The sequence below is a fragment of the Nymphalis io genome, chromosome 19 (assembly GCF_905147045.1).
Source record: "Nymphalis io chromosome 19, ilAglIoxx1.1, whole genome shotgun sequence".
Taxonomy (NCBI): Eukaryota; Metazoa; Arthropoda; class Insecta; order Lepidoptera; family Nymphalidae; genus Nymphalis; species Nymphalis io.
Window position 1 is genome coordinate 2,195,331 of NC_065906.1, and position 15,054 is coordinate 2,210,384.

At 32.1% G+C, this 15,054-nt stretch overlaps 1 pseudogene; it reads left to right on the forward strand.

Annotated features, from left to right (window-relative positions):
• Positions 1-6,651: 6,651 nt before the first annotated feature.
• Positions 6,652-14,615, forward strand: LOC126776153 (zinc carboxypeptidase A 1-like; annotated as a pseudogene).
• The last annotated feature ends 439 nt before the right edge of the window (positions 14,616-15,054 follow it).

Here is a 15,054-nt window from a genome sequence, read left to right on the forward strand (position 1 = left end):
CTACAAACCAATAAATCAATTAAACCTGTAAACGAAATATCGGACTTCGGATCGGTTTTGGCCTTTTGCCAGTACGTGCCTAAAACAACGCCAGTTCGAACTGCAATTGTCTGATTAATGCAGCATTTTGATGGATTACTTCGCTTTCGAGATCTGAACGCGAAGGCAGATGACGTCATTATCGAGAGTGGACTACATTTTGTGGTATCCGCAAAATGTTTTACTATTTTTTTACAACTATATATCGTTCTAAGGCAGAGGCGAGATGGATGAATTTTATTTATGTTACTTTTTCTTTCTTTCAATTCTATATCTTATACTAATATCTAATATGATTTTTCAAGTTGGTTTTATACGAGCGTTATAAGGTCTTTCGGATCATCATAATATGATAATAATTAATTAAATAAATGTATATATATATACATTTTAATTATTGATAATATAGAATTTGAGAAATTGCTGATAATCACAGCAATAATTTCGAAAAATGGCGAAATCAACGGCAATTTTAATACTTATGCAATAATCATAAATAAAATTAAAATATTTTAAGTTTATTTCAGCCATGCTGTACTTTACTTAAAAGGGTCTATTGCACGTGATCTCATTCATTATAATACACGTATTAGTGAGCGTGCGAGCGGCGTAGACGACATCCCCTGATTTATTGGACCACCTCCTGCCCTTAACGACACGCTGTGATGTACGGCGTGAGTTGTCTGGTCGAAGTGAAAAGACTTTTAGTTAGCGGGCTTATATTCATACTAGTTACCGATCTTCTGATGCATGTTAGATTTTATCTCTTGATATAATTATATAAACGAATATCAAGCGTCAAGTGATTTCAGGGTTTGTTACATTACCGCATGCTTCTTTGCTTGTTATTATGCGTGTTCAAGATATCTTTAAATATCTCCGAAACAATTTGTCCCTTTTTTATTTATATGATACCCGTATACATATATTTGATCTAGAAATTTCCTATACAAAATATCAATCTGTTTATGTAGTAAATACAATAATTAAATTATAAGCATACCTACTATTTTATTATATTCTATTTTGAATGTTATGTATTCGTTTTTAAGAAAGTTTAAATTTATATCAATCTAATTAGTAGTTTTTGCTTCAATGCGTAAATATGACGCAAACAAATGGATTTATGATATTAATATCTATGCCTGTAAATATGCCTATGTTGCCACTCTGACGGAAAGCTTCCCCTCCTCTTGGTTATTAAGCATGTAACAGAATTTCATTCGACGTTTACAGGATTCTTCAAGCTATTCACCCCGATCTCATGGCCGAGCACGAGATTAATAGAAGAAAGAAATTACAAACATAAGTAGGAAAATAATTTTATATGATATCTTGTACCATACAAAAAACGGCAACAGCCATCTGCAAAGAACAAAGAGAATTATTCGAAGATGAAGTCAACCGAGTTATTGTGGCATGGACGGACCGGGGTGAGTAATTTACACTCATGCTTTTGTTTATAATAGGTAGACAGTTTTATTGTGACTAAAATCGACTAAATGCCCTTTGGTATCTTTTAAGACATTTGATGTAAGGAGTACGATTGATTTAGAGGGATACATTAAACACGCCTTATGTCAACAAAGAATTTACTTTGAGATTTATCATCAAAGAGCAAATAATACTTAACAACGCTTCGTAAATGTTTCTGGTGTATTTAAATGGTAGAATAGAAACCGTATATATACTAATATATTATATATAAATATGTTACATATAGGTTTCTTCATCACTCTCATATATTTTTTTACCGAAAAAAAAAATGTCGTTTTGGGTTTTGACTAACATCCCAATCATTAATAAAAATTATTATATAAAGTAATACCTAAAACTGTGTGTGTCAGTGCAATTGCAAGCACCAGGGACGCTATTACCTTAGATTTCGGTGCCTATGTGTACAAGTAATTACTTTACATTAGTGTAACAGACACAAGGGACATTCTAGTTCTCAAGGTTGGTGGTGCATTGACAAAAAGTAATATTGTGTAATAAAGAGTATATATTAACAAATTTTTGTTATTAGTAAATACGAAAGTATTATATATGGTCTTTATTACTACTCTTAATTATCGATCGTAGAAAGTTTATGAAATTGGTAGCCTGACAGTCAGTGGTCACCATAGACAATGTCATCTAAAATTATATTAAGTATTTGTATTATTTTTGTTATTTAAAAAAGTTATTAAAGATTAAAGTCTCAAGATAAAATACCTACAAGTAAATTTTATAAAAATATGTTAATAAATATTTACTAACTTCATGCAATCCAAGTTCGTTTTAAGTCAGAAAGTCATTGTCATTCATACTCTACTTATTCAATTTTATGTAGATTCCGTTTCAGAAAGCGATTCTTCTAACTTTGCTCGTTAAAAAAAGCAGTTTACCTAAGCACCTTAGAATAAGCCGTTCTCAATAAAGTAACGATCTGACGTTGCGAAATTTCCTAATAACCTCCTTATATCGAAGAGCTTCTGAGTAAAGGTCAACAAAAGATGGCGAGGTTTCAATTTAATTAATTCATGTAATACTTTCAGTTCCCCTATAAATATTAAAGATGAGCCCCATAACTAACCGTAACTTTTTGGTACTATAAAACGCAAATTTTAAAGAAATGTCCGGGAATTAGAATTCCAGGACATTTCTTTAAAATTTGATATGGTAGACCATATCATCATGAACATATGTTGATTGATACCAATTATTCCAAACTCCAACTATACTAAATTACACGCAGACTAAATATATATACATATATTTAAAAAAAATCTATTCACTAATATTATCCAGGACTGTCAATCTTATTAAAATTCCTGAATGAGGGCACTTTTATTACATATATATATATATATATATATATATATTTTTATATAGATTATAACAACGTTGCTCCATCAGAAAATGATTTCAATACATTGGATTCTTCCTGAACACTCTTATATTGTGTTCTTTATAAGATTACTGACGAAGGGATTGGAGATAGGATTTTGGTGCAGAGTTGCCAGCAGCATTGGGGAAATTTGCGATTTCATATTGAACATGAATATGTATTTGTAAGTCTTGAGAGCGATTTGCAAAATTGATTTAGAATATTTTTATCTAAGTAAGCGAAAACCTAAGATTTATTAAAATATATAACTATATAATAGTTGTAAGTAGTAAAAATATATAAATATGGCAATCATTTAATTTATAAAAACTATGAAGAGCTATACAATTGAACAGTACTGCCTTACATTTTTACAGACTTTTTCTTCAGTTTAGTGAATTGGAAATATAAATATAGCACTTAAAGGGTCTCAGTTGCTTGCCCCTATTTTAACCTTTGGCTAAAAACCAAATTTTCTCTCCATTATATACATTAAATTTAAAGCCGATATGGCCCAGTGGTAAGAACGCGGGAATCCTAACCGATGATCGTGGGTTCAAACCCGGGCAAGCACCACTGAATTTTCATGTGCTTATTTTGCGATTATAATTCATCTCGTGCTTTACGGTGAAGGAAAACATCGTGAGGAAACCTGCATGTGTCTAATTTCACTGAAATTCTGCCACGTGTGTATTCCACCAACCCGCATTGGAGCAGCGTGGTGGAATAAGCTCAAAAACCTTCTCCTCAAAAAGAGGAGAGGAGGCCTTTAGCCCAGCAGTGGGACATTCACAGGCTGTTACGGATATACATTAATATCCTCCTGTTGGGTCTAAGTATTATTTTCTGCTAAGCTTAAAACAACGTCCTTTGTCATCCACTATTGTTTGGCAGGTGTAATAAAATTATAACTAACGTTTAACTGGCTAACTCGAAGCTTAACTTATAAGTATATACATATGGTAAAAAGGGCACAATAAATATTTATAATAAAGTACATCTAAGTTTTGTAACCATTTAGAAATATTATGAAAATTTATACAGTATAATCAAAGAGTTATTAGACAAAACAAGCTGTAAAACCGCAACGCTCTCTTCTAAATTTGTCCAAAATCGCTTCACTTCATTTGTTTCGTGTTCAAATCGCATTGGTTTAATTTTAGCCGTCGAATCCTGTGGTCGCAATAATTGCGCGGTTTTCGCGGTAAATTTATTCTAATTGCCATAACAGAATGCGTACACTTGCGACATCGCTTACGATGATATTTTTTACATGTGGTTAGTACTTAATATTGTTCTAATGTGTAGATATGTGTAGTTAAATTAAGGTGGATTTTAAATTACGATTTCATAATGCTCTTTCATGTTCAACGCTTAAGAGTATCATAGGTACAGACGCTAAAGTTTCGTGGAGTAGGTAAAAATAATATCCATACATAATAAAATATTATAAGTTATAAGAGCTATGACAGCGATTTTATGAAAAGCACGGCCTTTTCCATACATCTTTCAAATATCTCAGAACTGCATGCATTTGCAGTCAAAATATGTTGTTGTGTGGAGTAAAGTAAATGGACTGACGGATTATATTCCTAAGGATATACTTTTTCAGAACTTTTGAATTATTACATTATTAGTTTTACTTTTATTGCAGGATATTCTTACTTTATATTGATTTTTATTTAACATAATTAAAAACTATTTTTGATCGTTTAGTTACTCAAAATCGCAATCTAAACAAAAGACTTTTTTTAATATAACTTTAACAATAATGTCAATCATATACATGACCTTAAATACAAAAATATTTGTATGCAATATACAAAAGGAAAAAAAACCAAGATGGCCTAGTAGTTAGAACGCGTGAATCTTAACCGATGATCGTGGGTTCAAGCCCGGGCAAGCACTACTGAATTTTTATTTGCTTAATTTGTGTTTATAATTGATCTCGTGCTTAAGGGTGAAGTAAATCATCGGGAGGAAACCTGCATGTGTCTAATTTCTTTGAAATTCTGCCACATGTGTATTCTACTAACCCGCATTGCAGCGTGGTGGAATAAGCTCCAAACCTGCTCCTCTAAAGAGAGAGGAGGTCTTATTCCAGCAGTGGGATATTAACAGGCTGTTTCTGATACAAAAAAGACCTAATATATTTTAACATAAATAAAACATCTGTTTTGTTTTGTTAGCTCGTTATGTTTTAATACTTAATGTATGTTAATATACACACCGGTGATACGTATGTCATCTAAAATGTTACTTTATGGCGTGACACAACTTTTGGGAGACAATTAAGTCGCAGGCACGTCGTGCGCATGTCTAGATTAAAGCCAAGACTGAAAAGTAAACTGTCCGCATTGGGACTCAAGACAAACGATGACGTCGCGACTACCAAGCATCCATTAATCACAATTAGTGATGCCCGCAGCAAAACGCATTGTATCGTTTGAAAATATAGTCGGATAATTGCTCGGATAATTGTTGGAAAAATTAATAAATTCAACTATATTAATTGAATTATATGGAATGACTTTCTCCATCGTCTGACCGTCCACTCATCACCAATTCTACCATTGAAAATCTTATTATTATTATCATCCTGTTTGAAGAGTAAATGGTACGTTATTGATGGATGAGTGAGCCAGTGTAAGTGCACGCACAAGGGATATAAAATCTTACTTCTCAAGGTTGGTGTCATCTAAGAAATGGTTAATATGTCCTACACCACCAATGTGTCTCCTTTAAATGACATTTAAATTAATAATGAATGTCGCATATGACTTTTTGACATTTCCCCATTTTATTCTGCGGTGAGTTTCGAATGTGTTCTCACAAAATAGCTCCACTAATGTCATGGTTTAGACAGTTATAAACGAAGTGCTAACAGTTACGTTGATCTTAGTAATTATCTGCAGGCGATCAATCTTTATAATCGTTTAAGATAGACATCACGTATTCACCAAGTATATCTTTAAACTATAGCGAGTTCCCTTTCTAATACAAAAAGTAATAATAAAACTTCTATCTAATTCTATTTTGAATAGAGTTGAATAATAATGGTTTCGGATTTGATCCACATGAATGGAAGTTCAAAATCAGCCACCCATTAGTATTTATTATGGGATGGCTTATGCTGAATATCAGGTATTTTAAGCGCAATTTTAGCTACATTAGTTCCCACAGGTAATATAGAAGATATTATATAATTTTAAAAATAAGTACCTATATTTTATTATAATAATATAATAACATAGTGTTATTTACAAGCTTAAAAACTATGTTAGTAAATATATCAATTATTCTTTTATTCATTTAGCATACATAAGAGGTCTTATAATATTGTTATCGGTTATATAATTATGACAAATGAGTCCATCATGTTAATGATATTGCATTAAGTGCTAACACAATATTTATTACGTCATATCAAAATGAGCCTTTAACTGACCCCGATACATAAAAGAATTTAACATCAATTCAAAATTGGAAATAAAAAAAAGAGATAGATATCGTCAAAAAAATTAAAAGCAAACGAAATAAAATGTAATGCCATATGATAAGTATGTATCTAAATTAAAATATTATTACCAGATTAGATTAAAATAATCATTTTATGTTATGATGTGCAGCAATTTCGACCTTATACGCTTAAATGTAGATAAATAAAAATCTAAAATTGTGATAACTCAACTGATAAAAATAACATTAAGTTTATTCAAGTCAGTGTTATTAGGTAAGTTATTCTTATTGTTAAAATGTTACTAAAATTAGTTATTTTAAGTGTTTTAAGTGTAATTTCACGTTCTGAAGAAGTTAGATATGACAATTATTCATTGTACAAAATTTATCCACGAAATGAAGAACATTTGATTTATTTAAATGATCTACAAAAAAACGGAGATGACTTACAATTTTGGAAATCGCCTTCATCTGTTGGTGATTATGCGAGTGTGGTATCTTCACCTGAAAAGAAAGCTGTTCTTGAACATTCCCTTAAGAAAAGGAGCTTAAATTATGAAGTCATGTTAGAAAATATACAACAGTAAGTTTAAGTTTTGTTGTATGCAATATTGCTGAATTTAAATTGTTAGGATATATAACTGTGAAGTATTTTTCTAGAGCATTTGATGATCAATTATTTAGTAGAAAAAAACGTGATACAAGAAATCAGATGTTTTGGACTAATTATCAAACAATGGAAGATATTTATGAATGGTTCCACCATTTGGCAAGAACACACAGAAATATTGTTACAATTATTCAGGCGGGACAATCATTTGAAGGTAACAATAGTAAAACATCACATCATCATACATTCATTTTACTTTTAAAAAACTTGTTAAAGCTTTTTATCGTCTTTCCAATGTTATATTTCGTTTCATTTAAATAATGAAGAAACTAATCCGAGGCGATAAGAACTGTGTAAACATCAGACATAAATTATAATCATAATTCACAATGGGAAGTGTAAAAGATATAGGAAAAATTGCGATTGTGTGTTTGTATAAAAACGTTCTAGGTCGAAACATTACTGGAGTGAAAATATCACGAAAGCCTAGTAGACGCGCTATTTTCGTAGAAGGTGGCCAAGTTGCTGCAGATTGGCTTTCACCAACTGTTACTACATACATAGTGGATCAGCTTGTGCGAGGTGACAACGCTGAAATAATGAAGGCTACAGAAGACTTTGAATGGCACATTTTTCCAATCCTAAACCCTGACGGTCATGAATATACACAGAATTCTGTAAGTGATTTATTATAAGTATCATCTTTTTCAATTACTCATTAAGGTTTTAATTTTTAAATAATGTTTTAATGTTTTCAGGATAGACTTTGGCTTAAGAACCGTAGGCCAACGATAGGAAGGTCAATTGGTGTTGATGTGTCAAAGAATTGGAATTCACATTGGGGAGGTACAAAAATTGTGTCTTACTAGTTTCCGTTCGCTTCTTTGACCGCGTGTTGGGGAAGGACCACGTGCTTATGTTCTTTTTTTTATCGAATAAGTAGGAGGACGAGCATATGGGCTACGTGGTATGTGGTCACGAACGCCTATAGTCATTGGCATTGTAAGAAATGTTAATCATCGCTTATATCACCAATGCGCCACCAACCTTGGGAACTAAGATGTCCCTTGTGCCTGTAATTACACTGGCTCACTCACCCTTCAAACCGAAACAAAACGATACTAAGTACTGCTGTTTTGCGGTAGAATATCTGATAAATTGGTGGTACCTACCCAGACGAGATTGCACAAAGCCCTACCACCAGTAGAATTTTCTTTTCAATACCTCTGAAAACGTGCATCCAAAATTTCATGATGATCAGTTAAGTATTTGAATCGTGAAGGCGTAACAAACAAAACTCACTTTCACATTTATAATATTAGTTAAGATAAATCTTCTATATATTCTATGTATAACATACCTATTGATTAGATAAATTGCTTAGTGATAAGGCCAAAGAACAAGCAACTAATATATCTCATATGTTGTGTAGTAATGTTCTAATGCTTAAAATGTAATTTTAGTTAGAGGGGGCAGTTTCTTAGCTTCTGACAGTAACTACCTAGGATTGGGACCATTTTCGGAAGTTGAGACAAGAGCTATTTCAAGGTATATGGAATCAATAGATGGCAGGCTGTATGGTTTACTGTCGTTCAGAGGTTTTGGACAAAGACTTTTGATACCTTTCGCTCACACCGTATCTCATATGTACAATTATAATGAAACGGTGGGTTATTAAAAAGTATAAACTAATTTTTAATTCAATGTTACAATAATATATTAAATATATATAATGTCTTAAAAATATTAAATATACCTACTGTCGTGCAATTCGCAAACAAAAGTTTCCATTCCCATACTCCCTAAAACATTATTTCCATGCAGTTTATATATCCTTTGCGGAAACAAAGTGATATAAGCAAGTAATGACGATGATGACTTACTTATAATCAAAAAGCACAAAAAAAATTATATCTGGTACATGGTTTTATATAAAAACTATTTTTTTTTTCTTTAGCTTTTAATCGGTAGACGAGCAATGGGATCTTTGGCAGTTCGTTATAATACACATTATTTGGTTGGAAATTCTATGGAAGTACACGGTAAAATATATCTTTTTTTAATATTATGAACATTATGTCGTGTTGTGGCGCAATTGTGTATGAACATGAACGTATTACATGTTCAAATGCAATGGACACTCCATTGCATTTTAAAAACAAATTTCTTGCGACGTATTGCTTTAATGTTTGACGAGCCGGTAGGCGTGGTTGGTGGCCTCTCACGCCGAAAGTTGTGGGTTCGATTCCCACCCAGGACAGATATTTGTGTGCATGAACATGTCTGTTTGTACTGAGTCTGGGTGTAATTATCTATATGAGTATGTATTTACAAACAAAAAATAGTATATCCATAGTACAAGCTCTGTTCAAGCTTAATTTAGGATCAGATGGCCTTGTGTGAAATATGTCCCAGGATATAAATAAAAAAATGTTTTGTTAATATATTTTCTTTTTAAATACAGGCATAACATATGATTAATATACTAATAACAAATAAATATTTTCATCGTTTATGAGAATTCTGTTCTTAAATAGTTTCCTTTCAAAGTATTGTTTATACCAGGGAAATAAATATACTGTAAGTAATTTATAAATTTTGTTTATATGGCCATTTTTATATCATCGTGTTTATGTTGTTTTACTAAAAAAGTATTTATATGATTGACGCATTCTTTCTTTTTATATAAATATGTTTACCGATCATCCAATTTTGGTGAATCAAGGCTTATTCTGATGAGATAGGTCGCCAAGTGGTCCCATATACACTACCTGTATTTTTTTTATTATATATAAACAAAATGTACCTAATCTATTATTCACTTTTTTATTTCATATTTTATTACATTTCCTATTTACTTTTTTCTATAGACGGTTCGACGGGTTCCATTGCCGACTGGGTTAAGCATCGATATAATCCTCCAGTAGTTTTCACCTACCAGCTTAGGGATACGGGTAATTGGGGTTACACCTTACCAGTGAACCAAGTGCTGCCATCTTGTGAAGAAACATTCGACTCGGTGATGGCGATCATCAGAGAGGCGAAGTTCATTAATGTCTTCTAATACTTTAGAAGTAGTGAAGAAAAACAATTGATTGAAATTTGTGAACTTAAAAGCAAAATAATTGAACTAAATGTTGTGTGTGGTTTTATCAAGCAATGAATCTATAGCCAATGACTGTAACGAAAACAACGTTTCTTGCCGATATTTCACAGTTAATGAGTTGGTTATGCTTTAAATTGTTTTATCTAAGTATATAATACATACTATGTATATATTGTTAATAAACTTATCACATGAAGTTATGTTTTATTATTTGAATATTATAAAACAAAAGCTAAGTACTTAACAAAATGTATTAAATAATCCTTGCTATAAATAGGTTTCTTTAATAAGCTTGTAAGCGGTAATTTAAGATAAGAAAGTATTTTATGTAAAATGTTTAATCATAAGTGGTAGTTACTTGGTCTTAAACTTCACTTCTTAGTCTGTAGTCCCACAGAAAAATTTAGATAAATATGAAATTAAATTTCGAAGTATAGTTAAAATGCCTTGAATTATTGAAAAAAAATTATATTACGAAGGTAGTAACAAAAACTACGAGGGAAAAATACTACGTCAATATGCTTGGAATATGTTATAGGTATGGGTAAGTAAGCCAGTTAAACTATAGACATAAGGGACATGGCATCTCTGTGTGCATGGTGGCGCATTGACCATTTAATAAATGGTTAATATTTCTTTCAGCGTCAATATATATAGGCGATGGTGACCACTTACTATCATCATATTTGCCCGTCCCCTTAACTAAAAATTTTCTTAACCTTACCTAGACTAAATAGACAATACAATAAGTTATCAGCAATTACGTCAGGTTTACGTTATAGCTATGCTAGCTCAATAAGTATAACAAGCTGCAATGGGATTTTCCATCTGTGTTTGCATACATGTCCTCACAGACTCCATACTTTGACCATTTTATTTCTTCAAGACATTTTAAAGCACAATTAATCGAAATTTGTGCAAGTAAAATGTGCAAATAAATTGTTTATAAAATATAAGATCTGTAAGTTTCTGATGACCTGTCAATGATAAATATATATATATATATAAATAATAGTGAAGGGTGAGTGAGCCAATGTAATTACAGGCACAAGGGACATAAAATCTTAGTTCCCAAGGTTGGTGGCGCATTGGCTATAAGCGATGGTTGACATTTCTTACAATGCCAATTTCTAAGGGCGTTTGGTGACCACTTACCATCAGGTGGCCCATATGCTCGTCCACCTTCCTATTCTATAAAAAAAAAAAGTTTAGACGGTAAACGTCATCATCAGCGGCACCGACCCGAACCTGTTTACCCTCAAATACACCCGATTATCATCACCAATCTGAGCGTGACAATTTCATTTTCTTTACTAATCAGAAAGAGCGCAAAGTAAAATAACCTACGTAAAAAATACGAAAACGATATTCTTGAGGTATATTATATTTGAATATAAAAACATAAAAGTAACAACATAAAATATGCCATTAATTTATTTTTGTGTACGTTTTCGCTTTTTTATATACTTAATTAATAAGCATTTCAAAGTACCTACATACGTATTGTTCTTAACGATTCAATGTAAAAGTTTAATTTTAAGAATCCACAAAACAATGTTTGTACTCTATTTAAAGAAAGAATGCCCTTGATTGACAAAATATTCACAAATAGTACAAGTTTTTTCAGTTCAAATGTACCTTACTGTTATCTGATATCTACTATCGAGTCGACATAATTTTATTGCTTCAAATGATATCGTAGTATTTAAATCCATCCACCATAATCACTATAAAGTCGAAAGATTGTCATACATACATTATTTAGAATATCCAAAATGATATTCTTAAATAAGTTTCTGTTTTTAATTTTGCTAGTATCATATATTTCGTGTGAAAAATTCCGTTTCGATAACTACACGCTGTACAGAATTTTACCTGAAAACGATCAACATTACAAAATACTGCAAGATGTTCAAAATACTGATGTGAGATTCGATTTCTGGAGTGATCCCGTGCCTGTATTGGATTTCGTAACAGTAATGGCCAGTCCTCAAGACAAAGCTGACTTAGAAGACATTCTGCGCGAACATAAGATTAAACATGAGATCACGATGCACAATATTCAAGAGTAAGTAAAATTAATTATATTCAACGATTTTGCTGGTGGTAGAGCTGGTCTGCAAGCTTGTCCGGGTAGGTACCACCCACTCATCAGATATTCTACCGCAAAACAGCAGTTAGTAGTTGGTATGGTTGTGTTCCGGTTTGTAGGATGAGTGTGCCAGTGTAATTACAGGCACAAGAGACATAACATTTTAGTCCCCAAGGCTGGTGGCGCATTGGTGATGTAAGCGATTGTCGTTGGTGACCACTTACCATCAGGTGGCCCATATGCTCGTCCACCTTCCTATTCTATAAAAAATAAGCCTTATATTATTCATTAATACTATGTAAAACCATTTACATTTTTCAACAGAGCTATTGATAAGGAATCAGTGAAAAGTTACACACGTAACAATATCAGAAGTATGCAATGGGATGCTTATTATACTCTCGAGCATATAAACGCATGGTTGGACGACTTAGCGGCAGCGTATCCAAATATTGTTAGTATAATAATTGGAGGTAGATCTTATGAAGGTAGAGATATCAAGGGTATAAAAATATCTCATGGATCCCGCAGAAGAGCAATTTTCATAGAAGGTGGTATACATTCTCGAGAATGGATCTCTCCATCGTCTACATGCTATATAATAAATGAACTGTTAACTAATAATGACGCAGAAACAAGAGCGGCTGCTCGTGACTATGACTGGTATATATTTCCAGTAACTAACCCCGATGGTTACGTTTGGACCCACACGCAGGTATGTCCTCAAATGTGGTAGGTACTTAAGGTATGTTAATAAAAGTAAACAGCTTTTCATATTCTAGTTTCGCATGTGGCGTAAAAACAGACGACCAATCGGAATAGCAGTTGGAGTTGACTTAAACAGAAATTGGAACAGTAATTGGTTGGGTAGGTTTGTTTAATTTTTATATTGTACTTAAGAATCTTAAATACTAATTACTAAGGCTAATGTATATATTATTTGGCCATATTGAATTGACGTTCCATCGGCCAGTTAGCTGGATTGGGATTTTATATATACATTTTTAATTCTTTAGGAGACATTTATCTTTATAATTGAGCAGAGACTGTAAAGTCAAAGGAAAAGGAAGAAAAGAAGAAATATTTTACTGCTTAGCTGAAGTTTGTAAATATTTTAAGAATTTCACAATTCAAAGTGTTACATAAATATGTAAAGCCCATATAATTCGTCAAATATTTTTTTAATATATTATCTTTTTTCTCAAATCGCAAGACTTTATTCAGCTAACCGGGGGTTTTCATTTCAGTGGCTGGTTCGAGTGTTAACCCTGCAACCGATATATATGCTGGACCTGGACCATTTTCTGAACCAGAAACTTTATCTCTGTCAGCATATATAAGATCTATAGGAAATAAAATTGATTTGTATTTATCAATTCACTCATTCAGCCAGTTATTGTTGGTACCATTTGGGAACTCAACGGAAGCTTACGCTAATTATCATGATTCAGTAAGTACAATTGTATTTAGTTACACTTTTTTCAATTAAATACAGGTAAATGGGCCACCTGATGGTAAATGGTCACCATCGCCCTTAGAAATCGGCGCTCTTAGAACTATTAATCATTCCTTAAGACGTTAACGTACCACCTACCTTGGGAACTAAGATGTTATCTCCCTTTGCTTGTAGTTAGACTGGCTCACTCACCCTTCCAATTGGAACACAACAATGATAAATATTATATATTAATATAATAATATTTGACGGTAGAATATGTCATGAGTACCTTTAAATAATTAGATATATTTGTTTATTTACATGTTGTACTATGTACTATGTTTTTTTATGTTATCACTTAATTTTAGGTAAATATTGGAAGACGTGCCATGGGCGCACTTTCTGTTAGATATGGCACTCAATACGTCACAGGAAATATCGCTGAAGCCATTTGTAAGTTTTAATTCCTCTTTTATTTATGCAATATATATAATAAGTATACTAGAATATAAATGGACTGTTATCAAAATTATTCAGTTCGGTATAAAGTTTAGTCATAATAATTTACCACCACATACTAAAAGGTAAAGTCTTAAAACAAACAAGTATTTAAAAAAAGATATCAAAAAACATATTTAGCTACCAATAAGAACAAGCGTAATGTATTCATATTTTTATTTAAATAAGTTTTACATAATGTACTTCTACATGTATAATGAAATACTAAATCTTGATCTAGATATGGCAACAGGAGGCAGCATAGATTGGGCTAAAGAACAACTGAAGATTCCTCTGGTATATTGCTATGAGCTACGTGACCGTGGCCTGTTCGGTTTCCTACTCCCAACTGATCAGATTCTACCTAACAATGAAGAAGTTATGGATTCCTTGCTAGAAATGATCCATCAAGCTAAGAGATTCGGTTATATGAACAGCAGTAATAGCCTCCATGCTTCCATAATTGTGTACTTCTTAGCATTCTTTATCACAATGTTTCATTGATAATATTCTATTCTACATTTGCAAATAAAACGATTAATTTATTCCAATTGTAATTATTTTTTTCTATTCCCGCCCTATTTTTGGTTTATAATAGTAATAAAAAAATACTAATATTGAAGTAAATAACTAGTTTTGAAAGCATAAAACTAAGCGGAATATTGGTTTCTTATTCCAGAAGCTCACTTCGACCTTCGAGTAACAGTGCAAACACTTTTATTAAATGTATAGCTCCTATTCTTATTGCCTTTATTGGTGACAGGGCCCTGGTGGTTCGCCCCGAGGATCGAAATTGCAATTCAATTGAGAAATACTGCTAGCATTTGATTTATATTAAGTTCTACTATAAAATAAATGCATATATTAAGTCTACAATAAACTCAAGGCAACTAGCCAGACCTGGAATTTGAAGTTGATACCATATGATCTAAAGTTGTATAAG